The sequence below is a fragment of the Callospermophilus lateralis genome, chromosome X (genome assembly GCF_048772815.1).
Source record: "Callospermophilus lateralis isolate mCalLat2 chromosome X, mCalLat2.hap1, whole genome shotgun sequence".
Taxonomy (NCBI): domain Eukaryota; kingdom Metazoa; phylum Chordata; class Mammalia; order Rodentia; family Sciuridae; genus Callospermophilus; species Callospermophilus lateralis.
Window position 1 is genome coordinate 86,377,001 of NC_135325.1, and position 5,167 is coordinate 86,382,167.

General features: G+C 39.8%; 1 pseudogene; it reads right to left on the reverse strand.

The window, feature by feature from the left end:
* Window positions 1-555: 555 nt before the first annotated feature.
* On the reverse strand, window positions 556-4,875 carry LOC143638626 (pre-mRNA-splicing regulator WTAP pseudogene; annotated as a pseudogene).
* Window positions 4,876-5,167: the final 292 nt, after the last annotated feature.

The window sequence follows — 5,167 nt, forward strand, 5'->3', positions numbered from 1 at the left end:
GACTATTAAAAGTTGGTTCTCAGCAGAAAAACCTTTAAAGGCAATATCACCTCATGTGAGTTTTGACCCAGAAGTTCAACAACAATCATGAAGTCCACAGTCTTATTGGCAAAACTGATACACAGTGTCTCTAAGTCATTATGCTCAAGGCTAAGAGCGATGCATATTCCGTTTTTACATTTTACTGGAATTTCACATGTTCAATTCATGATTTTTAAATCTCTAGGTTTTCAATCCTCCAAACTGTCTGAAGACACAGTGTGCCACAGACTTAAGACTTCTGTTTCTCCCTCTATTTTCTTCAAACAGAAACATTTCTCAGTGTCTACATGTTCTAGAAGGGGAATTTTTCGGAGGTGGCCTCTTCTTCGGAATAGTCCTACGACATCAGGCCTCAGAAGCAAAGGGAAGGGGAAGAAAAAAAAAGCTGAAACACAAGGTTCATCTGGTAAGTTTTACATTAATCATTACAAGCTGCACGGTATAAGAATGTGTGTTTTTTTTTTTTTTTTTGGCTCAAAAAGTCTGAGTCTTGGTGTGGAAACGCAGTGGGACTGTCAGGGAAGTCTTGACTGGGGAGTATGATTTGTTTACCTATCAGGCGTAAACTTCCAGGCACTCAGTTCATTTTGGGCTTGTTCCAGTTTGTCTTTAGTCTGTTCCAGTTCGCCTTTCATTTTTAGGAAAAACAAGTTGATCGCTGGGTCTACCATTGTTGATCTCAGTTGGGCAACACTCGGCTGCTGGACTTGCTTGAGGTACTGAATTTGAGTAGTACACTCTTGCATCTCTTGTTCCTTCGTTGCTAGTCGCATTACAAGGATGTTTTCCCTGCGTGCAGACTCCTGCTGCTGTTGCTTTAGTTTTTCTTCAGACTCCCTTAAACCAGTTACATCATTTGAGTTAAGATCTGTGTACTTGCCCTCCAAAGCTTGAACGTAAGCTTCATATTGTTTCCATCTTAGAATTAACTCGTCTCTTGCCATAACTTTGAAGTCTGTTTCACTCAGTCGAACCTTTTTTGGAAGAGGTTCTTACCTTGGTCATCTTGAATCCTCTCCAGGCCGCGGCCGCGCGGGCGCCGCCAGTCACAAGGGCCGAGGCTGCGCCGCCACAGCCCCGGCGCTCCCCTTTATTTGCGGGTCTCGCTGCCACCGAATACATTTCTGTTAGGATGATCAAGAATAATAAAAATAAAATTCTCATATTACTTTGACTTATTCATTCCCCAATGCATTTCCTTTATGCTGATCTGAATTTCTGACCTTCATCATTTTCCTTCTCTCAGAAGAACTTTTTTAAAATCATTTTTTATTTGTTCTAATTAGTTATACATGACAGTAGAATCCACTTTGACACATCATACATAAGTGGAGTATAATTTCTCATTCTTCTGGTTGTACATGATATAGAATCCCACTGGAGATGTAGTCATATATGTACATAGGGTAACAATGTCTGATTCATTCTAATATCTTTCCTACCCCCATACCCCTTTCCCTCCCTTCACTCCCCTACCTAAACTAAAGTAACTTTATTCTTCAGTTAGCATCTGCATATCAGAGAAAACATTTGGCCTTTGGTTCTTTGGGATTGGCTTATTTCACTTAGCATGATGTTCTCCGGCTCCATGCATTTACCAGCAAATACTATAATTTCATTCTTCTTTAAGGCTGAGTAAAATTCCATTGTGTATATGTACCACATTTTTCTTATCCATTCATCTGTTGAAGGGCACCTAATTTGGTTCTATAGTTTAGCTATTGTGAATTGAGCTGCTATAAACATTGATATGACTGCATCACTGTAATATTATAATTTTGTGTATAAACCGAGGAATGGGATAGCTGGGTCAAATAGTAGTTCCATTCCAATTTTTTTGAGGAACCTCCATACCACTTTGAAGAATGGTTGCACCAATTTGCATTTCTACCAGCAATGTATGAGTGTACCATTTCCCCACATCCTCCCCAACATTTATTGTTGTTTGTATTCTGAAGAACTTTTAACATTTCTCTCAAGGTAGTTCTACTGGCAACAAATTTCCTCAATTTTTATTTGGGGAAGTCTTTTTTCCTCATTACCTCTGAAGAATTATTTTGCAGGCAATAGAATTTTAGTTATTTTTTTTCTCTCTCAAAACTTTACATATTTCATGACACTCTCTTCTTGTTTAGTTTTTGAGGAAAAGTCAGATGTAATTCTTATCTTTTATCCTCTATAGGTAAATTTTTTTTCTTCTCACTTCTTTAAGATTTTTTCCTTTTTAAAAAATATTTTTAGTGTTGGACCTTTATTTTATTCATTTATTTATATGTGGTGCTGAGAATTCAACCCAGTGACTCACGCATGTGAGGCAAGCACTCTACCACTGAGCCACAACCCCAGCCCCGATTTTTTCTTTATCTTTGATTTTTTTTCTGAAGTTTGAATATAATATTCCAAGGTGTACATTTTTAGGGGTATTTATTCTGCTTGGTGTTCTCTGAGCTTCCTGGATCTGTGATTTGGTGTCTGGTATTAGTTTGGGGAAATTCTCAGTCATTATTGCTTCCTATTTCTTTGGCCCCTTTCTCTCTTCTAGTTAACCCATTTTATATATTTATACTTTTGTAGTTTTTCACTTTGTGTGTGTGTGTGTGTGTGTGTGTGTGTGTGTGTGTTTGGTTCTGTGAATTGAACCCAGGGGTGCTGAACTATTGAGTCCTCTTTGTTTTTTTCTTTTGAGACAGAGTCTCACTCAATTGCCTAGGCTGACCTCAAACTTAAGATCCTTCTACCTCAACCTTCCAAATAGCTGGGATTACAAGTATGCACCGATGTGCCTGCGTTTTTGCAAAAACACTGTGCAAGTGTTTTTGATCTCTAGCACTCATGTTTTATTCTTTCTTAGAATTTCCATTTCCTTGATCACATTATGTATTCATTCTTGCATGTTGTCGTCTTTATCCATTACAACCTTTAGCATATTCATCATAGCTTTAAAAAAATTCTGGTCTGATTATCTTACATGCTGCCACATGTGATTCTGGTTCTGATGCTTGCTCAGGCTCCTCAAACTGTACCTTTTCCTTTAAATAGGCCTTGTTAGTTAAGTGGAAACATGTATGTGATATACTGAATAAAAGAAATTGATGTAAATAGACCTTTAACGATGTGGTGGTAAGATGTGAGGAGGGGGGCTGGGGATGTGGCTCAAGCGGTAGCACACTCGCCTGGCATGCGTGCGGCCTGGGTTCGATCCTCAGCACCACATACAAAGATGTTGTGTCCACCAAAAACTAAAATAAATAAATAAATATTAAAATAAAAAAAAAAGATGTGAGGAGGGGAAACTTTCTGTTATTTTTTGTTTTTGCAGTACTAGGGATTGAACCCCTAGGTTGGGCAGGGTAGGGGGCGGGACTCCACTACCAGCCCCCTACCTCACCCCCTACTTTTTTATTTTTTTCAGACAGGATCTCTTATATTGCTGAGGCTGACCTTGAATTTGTGATCCTTCAGCCTCAGCCACTGGAGTTGCTGAGATTGCAGGCATGTGTCACCATACCCAGGTTCTATGATCTTATGCTTAGATCTCTCTTTTGGTGACCTTGTGCCTCTGCACTTTGATTTTCACCGAACTTTTCATTCTCTGTGCCCCTGAAGTGGGACAGAATAGCTACAGTAGGCTGGAGTTGTGTGTTTTCTTCTCCCCTGGTGGAAGGCTAGAGAGAATTGAGTTGAACATGTCCTTGTCCCAGGATGATGAGGCTATGCTAGAACCTCAGCAGGTTAAGCTTTAGTATAATTGTTTTTCCTGAGTCCTTTTAAAAAACAGAATGCTCTGGTATATTTCAAAATATATTCCCCCTCCTCCTGCTAGAAGCAGGAGTGAGTTTTTCTGATATTAGCAGTGAGGATCTGGTTGAGCTCCTGGAGGTAAAACTCACAAAAGTGCTTCCCCCACCCTTCACCCCTACCCCCCACCAGGTGGCTCCTGGAATTTTTAACTCTCCAGCTTGTTTATACTGAGCCTGCGGCAATTTGTCAATTACCGTTCAGGTTTTTCTACTCTGGCCCTGGTGCCTGCAGCAGGCTTTGCTCTGCAAAGTTGTGAATCTCTATATCTGCCTTTCTCTCCAATTTTGGGGGTAGCAGTTTTCCCTATGACCTAATTTCTCTTACAGATCTAAGAAGTGTTGTTGATTTTTCAATTCTTTCAGCTCTTTACTTGTTGGTAGGACATTGTGCTGAACCAGAAATCAGAAGTCTCAATGTTTTTTTGTTTTTTTTTTTTTTTTTTGTGTGTGTGTGTGTGTGTGTTTATTCACACTCTGTCTCCTGGACTATACTATGAGTTCTGCAAGAACACAAACCTTGTCTGTCTTATTTATTTTACATGCTCAGTGCCTAGTGTTATTCCTGGCACATGGTAGGGCACTGAATATATTCAATGAGAAATGGAGACACTGCCAGACAGAAGAGCTGCATATGTGACCTTGGGCATGTCCTCTCTCCCAGCCTGTTTCTTCTCTATTGGATCTTATTTCTCTGTTGTCTGTGTGTCTCCCTCCACTGGAAGGTAAATTCCATGAAATTAGGAACCTCATCTTTCAGCCTGGTACCAAAGAGTTTCTCCATAAATATTTATTGCCTGAACTAATGAATAACCAAATGATTGAATCTACAGGAGGAGGGGATTGACCTTGGTCATTTGATGGCAGATATTTCTAGTAACTTTCCTTTGCCCATACCACAATGGAGTGCCTGTCTGGGCTAATTTTAGGCATTCCTGCTTCTTCCTTTCCCCCTTCCCTTCTTTTCTTTCACTTTTCCATTCCCTTTCCATTTCCCTTTCCTTCTGCTGGAGAATGACCCCAGTACCTCACCCATGCTAGGCAAGCACTCTAACACTGAGCCACAGCCCTAGCTCTTAAGTACTTTTTTCTTCTAAAAATACAGTTGTGATTATATCTTATTTAATATCATTTCATAATTCCCTGAATTCTAACGCCATTCTAGAAGAGGAACCCAAATAAATCCCATGGGCTAAAATGATCAGGAGTGTATGGAAAAACAACTTAACAAACCTTACCAAACTTTGGAAGTCAGCAGCTTTCCTTTGTGTTACTCAGGAGAAAAGGGGTTGTGCTCCAATATGTGTGGGACAACAATTCGAAGCTTG